The sequence below is a fragment of the Nicotiana tabacum genome, chromosome 19 (genome assembly GCF_000715075.1).
Source record: "Nicotiana tabacum cultivar K326 chromosome 19, ASM71507v2, whole genome shotgun sequence".
Classification (NCBI taxonomy): Eukaryota; Viridiplantae; Streptophyta; class Magnoliopsida; order Solanales; family Solanaceae; genus Nicotiana; species Nicotiana tabacum.
Window position 1 is genome coordinate 95768378 of NC_134098.1, and position 14312 is coordinate 95782689.

The window sequence follows — 14312 nt, forward strand, 5'->3', positions numbered from 1 at the left end:
ATTTTCATGTGCTATAGCCCACGTCTTCCGAGTGGGTTGGGGCCCTGGACTCAGATCGCCTATAATTATTCCGGGCCATCAAATACGACCTATATAACCATAGTCACCGCCCCTCCATGACCATTCCTCAGTTTTTCTGCGTTTTACGGCCAAAAAACTAGATTTCCGCCTGATTCCCATATTTTCGTCTGCTATAGACCACGCTTTCCAAGTGGTCGCTGGCCCCCTGGACCCCGATCGCCTAAAACTTTTCCGGGCCATCAAATACGACCTAAGGAACCATAGTCACTGCCCCACCATGATCGTTCCTCATTTTTTGCGATTTTCGACAAAAAACTAGTATTCCTCCTAATTTCCATATTTTCGTGTGCTATAGCCCACGCCTTCCAAGTAGTCCCGGGACCCCCGGACTCGGATCACCTTATATTTTAATGGGCCATTAAATACGACCTAAGGAACCATAGTCACCGCCCCGCCATGATAGTTCCTCACTTTTTGCATTTTACGGACAAAAACTAGAATTCCGCCCGATTCCCATATTTTCGTGTGCTATAGCCCACGCCTTCCGAGTGGGTCGGGCCCCCTGACTCGAATCGGCTAAAAATTTTTCGAGCCATCAAATACGAACTAGGGAACCATAGTCACCGCCCCGCCTTGATCCTTCCACATTTTTTGCATTTTTCGGTCAAAAAACTAGAATTTCGCTTGATTCTAATATTTTGTGTGCTATAGCCCACGCCTTCCGAGTGGGCCGGGACCCCGGAGCCGGATCGCCTAAAAGTTTCCAGGCCATAAAATACCACTTAAGAACCATAGTCACCGCCCCGCCATGATCGTTCCTCATTTTTTGCATTTTTCAGCCAAAAAACTAGAATTCCGCCCGATTCGCATATTTTCGTGTGCTATAGCCCGCACCTTCTAAGTAGTCCCGGGACCCCCGGACCCCGATGGCCTAAAATTTTTCTAGGCCATCAAATAAGACCTAAGGAACTATAGTCACCGCCCAGCCACGACCTTTCCTCATATTTTGCATAATGGCCAAAAAACTAGAATACCGCCCGATTCCCATATTTTCGTGTGCGCCCACGCCTTTCGACTGTGCCGGGCCCCCCGGACTGGGAATGCCTAAAATTTATTCGAGCCATCAAATACGAGCTAAAGAACTATAGTCACCGCCCCGCCATGATCGTTCCTCATTTTTTGACGTTTTTCGGCCAAAAAAGTAGAATTTCGCCCGATTCCCATATTTTCATGTGCGCCCAAGCCTTCCGAGTGGGCCGGGCCCCCCGGACTGGGATTGCCTAAAAAGTTTTTGGGGCATCAAATACGACCTAAGGAACCATAGTCACCGCCTCGTCATGATCATTCCTCATTGTTTTCGGTTTTTGGCCATAAAACTAAAATTCTGCCCGATTCCCATATTTTCATGTGCTATAGCCCACGTCTTCCGAGTGGGCTGAGCCCCTTGGACTCAGATCGCCTAAAAAACATTTGGGCCATCAAATACGACCTATATAACCATATTCATCGCCCCGCCATGATCATTCCTCGGTTTTTCTACGTTTTAAGGCCAAAAAACTAGATTTCCGCCTGATTCCCATATTTTCGTGTGCTATAGACCATGCCTTCCGAGTGGTCCCTGGCCCCCCGGACCACGATTGCCTAAAATTTTTCCGGGCCATCAAATACGATTTAAGGAACCATAGTCACCTCCCCGCCATGATCGTTCCTCATTTTTTGCATTTTTCGGCCAAAAAACTAGAATTCCTCCCGATTCCCATATTTTCGTGTGATATAGCCCACGCCTTCCAAGTAGTCTCGTGACCCCCGAACTCGGATCACCTAAAATTTTACCGGGCCTTTAAATACGACCTAAGGAACCATAGTCACCGCCCGCCATGATCGTTCCTCAATTTTTGCATTTTACAGCCAAAAAACTAGAATTCCGCCCGATTCCCATATTTTCGTGTGCTATAGCCCACGCCTTCCCAGTGGGCCGGGCCCCTTGACTCGGTTCACCTAAAACATTTTCGGGCCATCAAATAAGACCTAGGGAACCATAGTCACCCCCCTCCATGATTGTTCCTCATTTTTTGCATTTTTCTGCAAAAAACTCGAATTCTGCCTGATTCCCATATTTTCGTGTGCTATAGCCCACACCTTCCGAGTGGGTTAGGACACCGAAACCGGATCGCCTAAAAAAATTTCGGGCCATCAAATACGACCTAAGTAACCATACTCACCTCCCCGCCATAACCTTTCATCATTTTTTTCATTTTATGGCCAAAAAACTAAAATTCCGCCCGATTCCCATATTTTCGTGTGCCATAGCCCACGTATTCCGAGTGGGTTGGGCCCTCTGGACTCGGAACTATTACAATTTTTTTGGTCCATCAAATACGACCTATAGAACCATAGTCACTGCCCCGCCATTATCGTTCCACATTTTTTACGTTTTTCGGCCAAAAAACTAGAATTCTGCAAGATTCCCATATTTTCGTGTGCTACAGCCCACGCCTTACGAGTGGTCTCGAGCACCCCCGAAACACGATCGCCTAATATTTTTCCGGTCCATCAAATACGACCTAAGGAACCATAGTCACCGCCCCTCCATGATCGTTCCTTATTTTTTACATTTTTCGGCCAAAAAACTAGAATTCCGCGCAATTCCAATATTTTCGTGTGCTATAGCCCACGCCTTCCGAGTGGGCCGGGCCCCCTGATTCGGATAGCCTAAAATTTTTCCGGGCCATCAAATACGACCTAGAGAAACATGGTCACTGCCCCGCCATGAACATTCCTCATTTTTTGCATTTTATGGCCAAAAAACTAGAATTCCACCTGATTCCCATATTTTCGTGTGCCATAGCCCACGCCTTCCAAGTGGTCCCGGGACCCCCGGACCCCGATAGCCTAAAATTTTTCTAGGCCATCTAATAATACCTAAGGAACCATAGTCAAGGCCCCGCCATGATCGTTCCTCACTTTTTGCATTTTACGGCCAAAAAACTAGAATTCCGCGAGATTCCCATATTTTCGTGTGCTATAGCCCACGCCTTCCAAGTGGTTCCAGGACTCCTGAACCCCAATATCCTATAATATTTTTGGGCCATCAGATACGACCTAAGGAAACATAGTCACCTCCCCGCCATGATCATTCCTAATTTTTTGCATTTTTCGACCAAAAAACATGAATTCCGCCCGATTCCCATATTTCCATGTGCGCCCAAACCTTCCGAGTGGGTCGGGCCCCCTGACTCGGATCGGCTAAAAACATTTCGAGCCATCAAACACGACCTAGGGAACCATAATCACCGCCCCGCCTTGATCATTCCATATTTTTTGCATTTTTCGGCCAAAAAACTAGAATTTAGCCTGATTCTAATATTTTCGTGTGCTATAGCCCACGCCTTCCGAGTGGGCCGGTACCCCGGAGCCGGATCACCTAAAAGTTTCCAGGCCATAAAATACGACTTAAGAACCATAGTCACCGCCCCGCCATGATCGTTCCTCATTTTTTGCATTTTTCGGCCAAAAAACTAGAATTCCGCTTGATTCGCATATTTTCGTTTGCTATATAGCCTTCCAAGTGGTCCCGGGACCCCCGGACCCCGATGGCCTAAAATTTTTCTAGGCCATCAAATAAGACCTAAGGAACTATAGTCACCGCCCCGCCACGACCTTTCCTCATATTTTGCATAATGGCCAAAAAACTAGAATACCGCCCGATTCCTATATTTTCGTGTACGCCCACGCCTTTCGACTGTGCCGGCCCCCCCGGACTGGGAACGCCTAAAATTTATTCGAGCCATCAAATACGAGCTAAAGAACTATAGTCACCGCCCCGCCATGATTGTTCCTCATTTTTTACGTTTTTCGGCCAAAAAAGTAGAATTCCGCCCGATTCCCATATTTTCATGTGCGCCCAAGCCTTCCGAGTGGGCCGGGCCCCCTGGACTGGGATCGCCTAAAAAATTTTCGGGCCATCAAATACGACCTAAGGAACAATAGTCACCGCCTCGTCGTGATCATTCCTCATTGTTTCCGTTTTTCGACCATAAAACTAAAATTCTGCCTGATTCCCATATTTTCATGTGCTATAGCCCACATCTTCCGAGTGGGCTGGGCCCCTTGGACTCAGATCGCCTAAAATAGTTTTGGGCCATCAACTACGACCTATATAACCATAGTCATGGCCTCGCCATGATCATTCCTCGATTTTTCTATGTTTTACGGCCAAAAAACTAGATTTTCGTCTGATTCCCATATTTTCGTGTGCTATATAGACCACTCCTTCCGAGTGGTCCCTGGCCCCCCAGACCACGATCGCCTAAAATTCTTCCGGGCCATCAAATACAACCTAAGGAACCATAGTCACCTCCCCGCCATGATCGTTCCTCATTTTTTTAATTTTTCCGCCAAAAAACTAGAATTCCTCCCGATTCCCATATTTTCGTGTGATATAGCCCACGCCTTCCAAGTAGTCTCGTGACCCCCGAACTCGGATCGCCTAAAATTTTACCGGGCCTTTAAATACGACCTAAGGAACCATAGTCACCGCCCCACCATGATCGTTCCTCATTTTTTGCGTTTTTCGGCAAAAAACTAGAATTCCTCCTAATTCCCATATTTTCGTGTGCTATAGCCCACGCCTTCCAAGTAGTCCCGGGACCCCCGGACTTGGATCACCTAAAAAATTTTCTGGCCATCAAATAAGACCTAGGGAACCTTGTCACCCCCCCCCTCCATGATCGTTCCTCCTTTTTTGCATTTTTCTGCCAAAAAACTCGAATTCCGCCTGATTCCCATATTTTCGTGTGCTATAGCCCACGCCTTCCGAGTGGGCTAGGACACCGAAGCCGGATCGCCTAAAAAATTTTCGGGCCATCAAATACGACCTAAGTAACCATACTCACCTCCCCGCCATAACCTTTCATCATTTTTTTCATTTTATGGCCAAAAAACTAAAATTCCACCCGATTCCCATATTTTCGTGTGCCATAGCCCACGTATTCCGAGTGGGTTGGGCCCTCTGGACTCGGAACTATTACGATTTTTTTCGTCCATCAAATACGACCTATAGAACCATAGTCACTGCCCCGCCATTATCGTTCCACATTCTTTACGTTTTTCGGCCAAAAAACTAGAATTCTGCCAGATTCCCATATTTTCGTGTGCTACAGCCCATGCCTTACGAGTGGTCTCGAGCGCCCCTGGAACCCGATCGCCTAATATTTTTCCGGTCCATCAAATACGACCTAAGGAACCATAGTCACTGCCCCTCCATGATTGTTCCTTAGTTTTTACGTTTTTCGGCCAAAATACTAGAATTCCGCGCAATTCCCATATTTTCGTGTGCTATAGCCCACGCCTTCCGAGTGGGCCGGTACCCCGGAGCCGGATCACCTAAAAATTTTCCGGGTTAACAAATACGACCTAAAGAAACATAGTCACTGCCCCGCCATGAACTTTCCTCATTTTTCGCATTTTATGGCCAAAAAACTAGAATTCCGCCTGATTCCAATATTTTCGTGTGCCATAGCCCACGCCTTCCAAGTGGTCCCGGGACCCCCGGACCCCGATAGCCTAAAAGTTTTCTAGGCCATCTAATACTACCTAAGGAACCATAGTCAAGGCCCCGCCATGATCGTTCCTCACCTTTTGCATTTTACGGCCAATAAACTAGAATTCCGCGAGATTCCCATATTTTTGTGTGCTATAGCCCACGCCTTCCAAGTGGTTCCGGGACTCCCGAACCCCGATATCCTATAATTGTTTTGGGCCATGAGATACGACCTAAGGAAACATAGTCACCTCCCCGCCATGATCATTCCTCATTGTTTGCATTTTTCGACCAAAAAACATGAATTCCGCCCGATTCCCATATTTCCATGTGCGCCCAAACCTTCCGAGTGGGTCGGGCCCCCTGACTCGGATCGGCTAAAAACTTTTCGAGCCATCAAACACGACCTAGGGAACCATAATCACCGCCCTGCCTTGATCATTCCACATTTTTTGCATTTTTCGGCCAAAAAACTAGAATTTCGCCTGATTCTAATATTTTCGTGTGCTATAGCCCACGCCTTCCGAGTGGGCCGGGACCCCGGAGCCGGATCGCCTAAAAGTTTCCAGGCCATAAAATACCACTTAAGAACCATAGTCACCGCCCCGCCATGATCGTTCCTCATTTTTTGCATTTTTCGGCCAAAAAACTAAAATTCCGCCCGATTCGCATATTTTCGTGTGCTATAGCCCGCGCCTTCCAAGTGGTCCCGGGACCCCCGGACCCCGACGGCCTTAAATATTTCTAGTGGAACCATAGTCACCGCCCTGCCTTGATCATTCCACATGTTTTGCATTTTTCGGGCAAAAAACTAGAATTTCGCCTAATTCTAATATTTTCGTGTGCTATAGCCCATGCCTTCCGAGTGGGCCGGGACCCCGGAGCTGGATCGCCTAAAAGTTTCCAGGCCATAAAATACCACTTAAGAACCATAGTCACCTCCCCGCCATGATCGTTCCTCATTTTTTGCATTTTTCGGCCAAAAAACTAGAATTCCGCCCGATTCGCATATTTTCGTGTGCTATAGCCCGCGCCTTCCGAGTGGGCCGGGCCCCCTGATTCGGATAGCCTAAAAATTTTCCGGGCCATCAAATATGACCTAGAGAAACATAGTCACTGCCCCGCCATGAAATTTCCTCATTTTTTGCATATTATGGCCAAAAAACTAGAATTCCGCCTCATTCCCATATTTTCGTGTGCCATAGCCCACGCCTTCCAAGTGGTCCCGGGACCCCCGGACCCCGATAGCCTAAAATTTTTCTAGGCCATCTAATACGACCAAAGGAACCATAGTCAAGGCCCCGCCATGATCGTTCCTCACTTTTTGCATTTTACTGCCAAAAAACTAGAATTCCGCCACATTCCCATATTTTCGTGTGCTATAGCCCACGCCTTCCAAGTGGTTCCGGGACTCTAGAACCCCGATATCCTATAATTTTTTTGGGCCATCAGATACAACCTAAGGAAACATAGTCACCTCCCCGCCATGATCATTCCTCATTTTTTTGCATTTTTCGACCAAAAAACATGAATTCCGCCCGATTCCCATATTTCCATGTGCGCCCAAACCTTCCGAGTGGGCCGGGCCCCCCGGACTGGGATCGCCTAAAAAAAATTTCGGTCCATCAAATACGACCTAAGTAACCATAGTCACCGCCCCGTCGTGATTGTTCCTCATGTTTTCCGTTTTTCGGCCATAAAACTAGAATTTCGCCCGATTCCCATATTTTCGTGGGCCGGGCTCCCTTGACTCGTATAGCCTAAAAAATTTTAGGGCCATCAAATACGACCTAAGGAACCATAGTCACCGCCCTGCCGTGATCGTTCCTCATTTTCTATATTTTTCGGCCAAAAAATTAGATTTCCGCCTGATTCCCATATTTTCGTGCGCAATAACCTACACCTTCCGAGTGGGCCGGGCCCCTAACTCGGATCGCCTAAAACTTTTTTGGGCCATTAAATATGACCTAGGGAACCATAGTCACAGCCCCGCCATGATCGTTCCTCATTATATGAATTTTTCGGCTAAAAAACTAGAATTTTGTTCGATTCCCATATTTTCGTGTGCTATCCCACGCCTTCCAAGTGGTCCCGGGACCCCCGGACTCGGATCGCCTAAAATTTTAATGGACCATTAAATACGACCTAAGGAACCATAGTCACCGCCCCGCCATGATAGTTCCTCACCTTTGGCATTTTACGGACAAAAACTAGAATTCTGCTTGATTCCTATATTTTCGTGTGCTATAGCCCACGCCTTCCGAGTGGGCCGGGCCCCCTGACTCGGATCGCCTAAAATATTTTCGAGCCATCAAATACGACCTAGGGAACCATAGTCACCACCTCACCATGATCGTTCCTCAGTTTTTGCATTTTTCGGCCACAAAACTAGAATTCCGCCTGATTCCCATATTTTCGTGTGCTATAGCCCACGCCTTCCAAGTGGTCCCGGGACCCCTGGACCCCGATCGCCTAAAATTTTCCGGGCCATAAATACGACCTAAAGAACCATAGTCACCTCCCTGCCTTGATAATTACACATTTTTTGCGTTTTTCGACCAAAAAACTAGAATTTTGCCTAATTCTAATATTTTCGTGTGCTACCCACACCTTCCGAGTGGGCCAGGACCCCGGAGTCGGATTGCCTAAAAATTTCCAGGCCATAAAATTCGACTTAAGAACCATAATCACCGCCCCGCCTTGATCGTTCCTCATTTTTGGCATTTTACGTCCAAAAACTAGAATTCCGCCCGATTCCCATATTTTCGTGTGCTATAGCCCACCCACGCCTTCAAAGTGGTCCCGGGACCCCCGGACCCCGATGGCCTAAAATTTTTCTAGGCTATCAAATAAGACTTAAGGAACTATAGTCACCAACCCGCCATGACCTTTCCTCATTTTTTGCATTTTATGGCCAAAAAACTAGAATTCTGCCCGATTCTCATATTTTCGTGAGTGCCCACGCCTTCCGAGCGGGTCGGGCCCCCCAGACTGGGATCGACTAAAATTTATTCGGGCCATCAAATACGTCCTAAGGAACTATAGTCACCGCCCCGCCATGATCGTTCCTCATTTTTTTTCCTTTTTTCGCCAAAAAACTAGAATTCCGCCCGATTCCCATATTTTTGTGTGCGCCCAAGCCTTGCGAGTGGGCCGGGCCCCCCAGACTGGGATCGCCTAAAAATATTTCGGGCCATCAAATACGACCTAAGGAACCATAGTCACCACCCCGTCGTGATCGTTCCTCATATTTTCCATTTTTCGGCAATAAAACTAAACTTCTGCCCGATTTCCATATTTTCGTGTGCTATAGCCCACGTCTTTCGAGTGGGCTGGGCCCCCTGAACTCAGATCGCCTAAAAAAATTTCGGGCCATCAAATACAACCTATATAACCATAGTCAATCCCCCGTCATGATCATTCCTTGTTTATTCTACGTTTTACGGCCAAAAAACTAGATTTTCACCTGATTCAAATATTTTCTTGTGCTATAGACCACGCCTTCCGAGTGGTCCATGGCCCTCCGGACCCCGATCGCCAAAACATTTTCCGGGCCGTCAAATACGACCTAAGGAACCATATTCACCTCCCCGCCATGATCGTTCCTCATTTTTTGCGTTTTTCGGCCAAAATACTAGAATTCCACCCGATTCTCATATTTTTGTGTGCTATAGACCACGCCTTCCAAGTAGTCTCGGGACCCCCGGACTCGGATCGCCTAAAAGTTTACCGGGCCATTAAATACGACCTAAGGAACCATAGTCACCGCCCCGCCATGATCATTACGCAATATTTTCATTTTACGGCCAATAAATTAAAATTCTGCCTGATTCCCATATTTTCATGTGTTATAGCCCACGCCTTCCATGTGATCTCGGGACCCCCCGGACTCGGATCACCTAAAATTTTACCGGGCCATTAAATATAATCTAAGCAACCATAGTCACCGCCCCGCCATGATCGTTCCTCAATTGTTTCATTTTACGGCCAAAAAACTAGAATTTAGCCCGATTCCCATATTTTCGTGTGTTATAGCCCACGCCTTCCGAGTGGGTCAGGCCCCTTGACTCGATTCGCCTAATTTTTTTTCGGGCCATCAAATAAGACCTAGGGAACCATAGTCACCGCCCCTCCATGATCGTTCGTCATTTTTCGCATTTTTTGGCCAAAAAACTAGAATTCCGCATGATTCCCATATTTTCGTGTGCTATAGCCCATGCCTTCCAAGTGGTCTCGGGACACCCGGACCCCGATCGCCTAAAAATTTTCGGGCCACAAAATACGACCTAAAGAACCATAGTTACCGTCCAGCCTAAAAATAATTTCGTGTGCTAAAATTTTCGGGCCATAAAATCCAATATTTTCGTGTGCTATTGCCCACGCCTTCCGAGTGGGCAAGGTCCCCGGAGCTGGATAGCCTAAAAGAATTTTGGGCCATCAAATACGACCTAAGTAACCATACTCACCCCCCCGCCATGACCTTTCATCATTTTTTGCATTTTATGGCCAAAAAACAAAAATTCCGCCAGATTCCCATATTTTCGTGTGCTATAACCCACGTCTTCCGAGTGGGCTGGGCCCCCTAGACTCGGATTGCCTACAATTTTTTCGGGCCATCAAATATGACCTATAGAACAATAGTCACCGCCCCGCCATGATCGTTCCTCATTTATTACTTTTTTTGGCCAAAAAACTAAAATTCCGCCAGATTCCCATATTTTCGTGTGCTACAGCCCACGCCTTCCGAGTGGTCCCGGGACCCCCGGATCCCGATCGCCTAAAATATTTCCGGTCCATCAAATACGACCTAAGGAACCATAGTCACCGCCCCTCCATGATCGTTCCTTATTTTTTGCCTTTTTCGACCAAAAAAACTAGAATTCCGCCCGATGCCCATATTTTCGTGTGCTATTGCCCACGACTTTAGAGTGGGTCGGGCCCCCGGACTCGGATTGCCTAAAAATTTTTTGGGCCATCAAATACGACCTAGAGAAACATAGTCACTACCCCGCCATGACCTTTCCTCATTTTTTGCATTTTATGGCCAAAAAACTAGAATTTCGCCTGATTCCCATATTTTCGTGTGCCATATCCCACGCCTTCCAAGTGGTCCCGGGACCCCCGGACCCCGATAGCCTAAAATTTTTCTCGGCCATCTAATACAACCTAAGGAACCATAGTCATCGCCCCGCCATGATCGTTCCTCACCTTTTGCATTTTACGGCCAAAAAACTAGAATTCCGCCAGATTCCCATATTTTTGTGTGCTATAGCACATGCCTTCCAAGTTGTGCCGAGACTCCCAGAAAATTTTTTTTGGTCCATCAAATACGACCTAAGGAACCATAGTCACCTCCCTGTCGTGATCGTTCCTCATGGTTTTCATATTTCTGCCATAAAACTAGAATTCCGCCCGATTCCCATATTTTCGTGTGCTATAGCCCACGCCTTCCGAGTGTGCCGGGCCCCCTTGACTCGGATAGCGTATAAGTTTTACAGGCCATCAAATATGACCTAAGGAACCATAGTCACTGCCCCGTCGTGATCGTTCCTCATTTTTTATATTTTTCGGCAAAGAAACTAGAATTCCGCCCGATTCCCATATTTTCGTGTGCAATAACCTACGCCTTCCGAGTGGGCCGGGCCCCTGACTCGGATTGCCTAAAACTTTTTCGGGCCATCAAATGCGACCTAGGGAACCATAGTCACTGCCCCGCCATGATCGTTCCTCATTTTTTGCATTTTCGGCCACAAAACTAGAATTTCGCCTGATTCCCATATTTTCGTGTGCTATAGCCCACGCCTTCCAAGTGGTCCCGGGACCCCAGGACCCCGATCGCCTAAAATTTTCCGGGCCATAAATACGACCTTAAGAACCATAGTCACCTCCCTGCCTTGATAATTCCACATTTTTTGCGCTTTTCGGCCAAAAAACTAGAATTTTGCCTAATTCTAATATTTTCGTGTGCTACCCACGCCTTCCGAGTGGGCCGGGACCCCGGAGTCGGATTGCCTAAAATTTTCCAGGCCATAAAATTCGACTTAAGAACCATAATCACCGCCCCGCCATGATCGTTCCTCATTTTTGGCATTTTACGTCCAAAAAACTAGAATTCCGCCCGATTGCCCATATTTTCATGTGCTATAGCCCACCCACGCCTTCAAAGTGGTCCCGGGACCCCCGGACCCCGAAGGCCTAAAAATTTTCTAGGCCATCAAATAATACTTAAGGAACTTTAGTCACCACCCCGCCACGACCTTTCCTCATTTTTTGCATTTTATGGCCAAAAAACTAGAATTCCGCCCGATTCTCATATTTTCGTGAGTGCCCACGCCTTCCGAGCGGGTCGGGCCCCCCAGACTGGGATCGACTAAAATTTATTCGGGCCATCAAATACGTCCTAAGGAACTATAGTCACCGCCCCGCCATGATCGTTCCTCATTTTTGGAATTTTACGTCCAAAAAACTAGAATTCCGCCCGATTCCCATATTTTCATGTGCTATAGCCCACCCACGCCTTCAAAGTGGTCCCGGGACCCCCGGACCCCGATGGCCTAAAAATTTTCTAGGCTATCAAATAAGACTTAAGGAACTATAGTCACCACCCTGCCACGACCTTTCCTCATTTTTTGCATTTTATGGCCAAAAAACTAGAATTCCGCCCGATTCTCATATTTTCGTGAGTGCCCACGCCTTCCGAGCGGGTCCGGGCCCCCCAGACTGGGATCGACTAAAATTTATTCGGGCCATCAAATACGTCCTAAGGAACTATAGTCACCGCCCCGCCATGATCGTTCCTCATTTTTTTATCTTTTTTCGCCAAAAAACTAGAATTTCGCCCGATTCCCATATTTTCGTGTGCGCCCAAGCCTTCCGAGTGGGCCTGGCCCCCTAGACTGGGATCGCCTAAAAAAATTTCGGGCCATCAAATACGACCTAAGGAACCATAGTCACCGCCCCGTCGTGATCGTTCCTCATATTTTCCATTTTTCTACCATAAAACTAAAATTCTGCCCGATTTCCATATTTTCATGTGCTATAGCCCACGTCTTCCGAGTGGGCTGGGCCCCCTGGACTCAGATCGCCTAAAATTTTTTCGGGCCATCAAATACAAACTATATAACCATAGTCAATGCCCCGTCATGATCATTCCTTGGTTATTCTATGTTTTACGGCCAAAAAACTAGATTTTCGCCTGATTCAAATATTTTCTTGTGCTATAGACCACGCCTTCCGAGTGGTCCCTGGCCCTCCGGACCCCGATCGCCAAAAAATTTTCCGGGCTATCAAATACAACCTAAGAAACCAAAGTAACCTCCCCGCCATGATCGTTCCTCGTTTTTTGCGTTTTTCGGCCAAAATACTAGAATTCCACCCGATTCTCATATTTTTGTGTGCTATAGACCACGCCTTCCAAGTAGTCTCGGGACCCCCGGACTCGGATCGCCTAAAATTTTACCGGGCCATTAAATACGACCTAAGGAACCATAGTCACCGCCCCGCCATGATCGTTCCAAAATATTTTCATTTTACGGCCAAAAAACTAGAATTCTGCCCGATTCCCATATTTTCATGTGCTATAGCCCACGCCTTCCAAGTGATCTCGGGACCCCCCGGACTCGGATCGCCTAAAATTTTACCGGGCCATTAAATACGACCTAAGGAACCATAGTCACCGCCCCGCCATGATCGTTCCTCAATTGTTTCATTTTACGGACAAAAAACTAGAATTCCGCCCGATTCCCATATTTTCGTGTGCTATAGCCCACGCCTTCTGAGTGGGTCGGGCCCCTTGACTCGATTCGCCTAATTTTTTTTTGAACCATCAAACACGACCTAGGGAACCATAATCACCGCCCTGCCTTGATCATTCCACATTTTTTGCATTTTTCGGCCAAAAAACTAGAATTTCGCCTGATTCTAATATTTTCGTGTGCTATAGCCCACGCCTTCCGAGTGGGCCGGGACCCCGGAGCCGGATCACCTAAAAGTTTCCAGGCCATAAAATACGACCTAAAGAACCATAGTCATCGCCCCGCCATGATCGTTCCTCATGTTTTGCATTTTTCGGCCAAAAAATTAGAATTTTGCCTGATTCCAATATTTTCGTGTGTTATAGCCCACGCCTTCCGAGTGGGCCAGGACACCGGAGCCGAATCGCCTAAAATTTTTTCGGGCCATCAAATACGACCTAAGTAACCATACTCACCTCCCCGCTATTACCTTTCATCATGTTTTGCATTTTATGGCCAAAAAACAAAAATTCCGCCCGATTTCCATATTTTCGTGTGTACCCACGTCTTCCGAGTGGGTTGGGCCCCCTGGACTCGGATCGCTTACAATTTTTTCGGGCCATCAAATACGACCTGTAGAACCATAGTCACCGCCCCCCCATGATCGTTCCTCATTTTTTACATTTTTTGGCCAAAAAACTAGAATTCCGCCAGATTCCCATATTTTCGTGTGCTATAGCCCACGCCTTCCGAGTGGGCCGGGCCCCTTGACTCGGTTTGCCTAAAAAAATTTCTGGCCATCAAATAAGACCTAGGGAACCATAGTCACCCCCCCTCCATGATCGTTCCTCATTTTTCGCATTTTTCTCCCAAAACACTCGAATTCCGCCTGATTCCCATATTTTCGTGTGCTATAGCCCACGCCTTCCGAGTGGGCTAGGACACCGAAGCCGGATCGCCTGAAAAATTTTCGGGCCATCAAATACGACCTAAGTAACCATACTCACCTCCCCGCC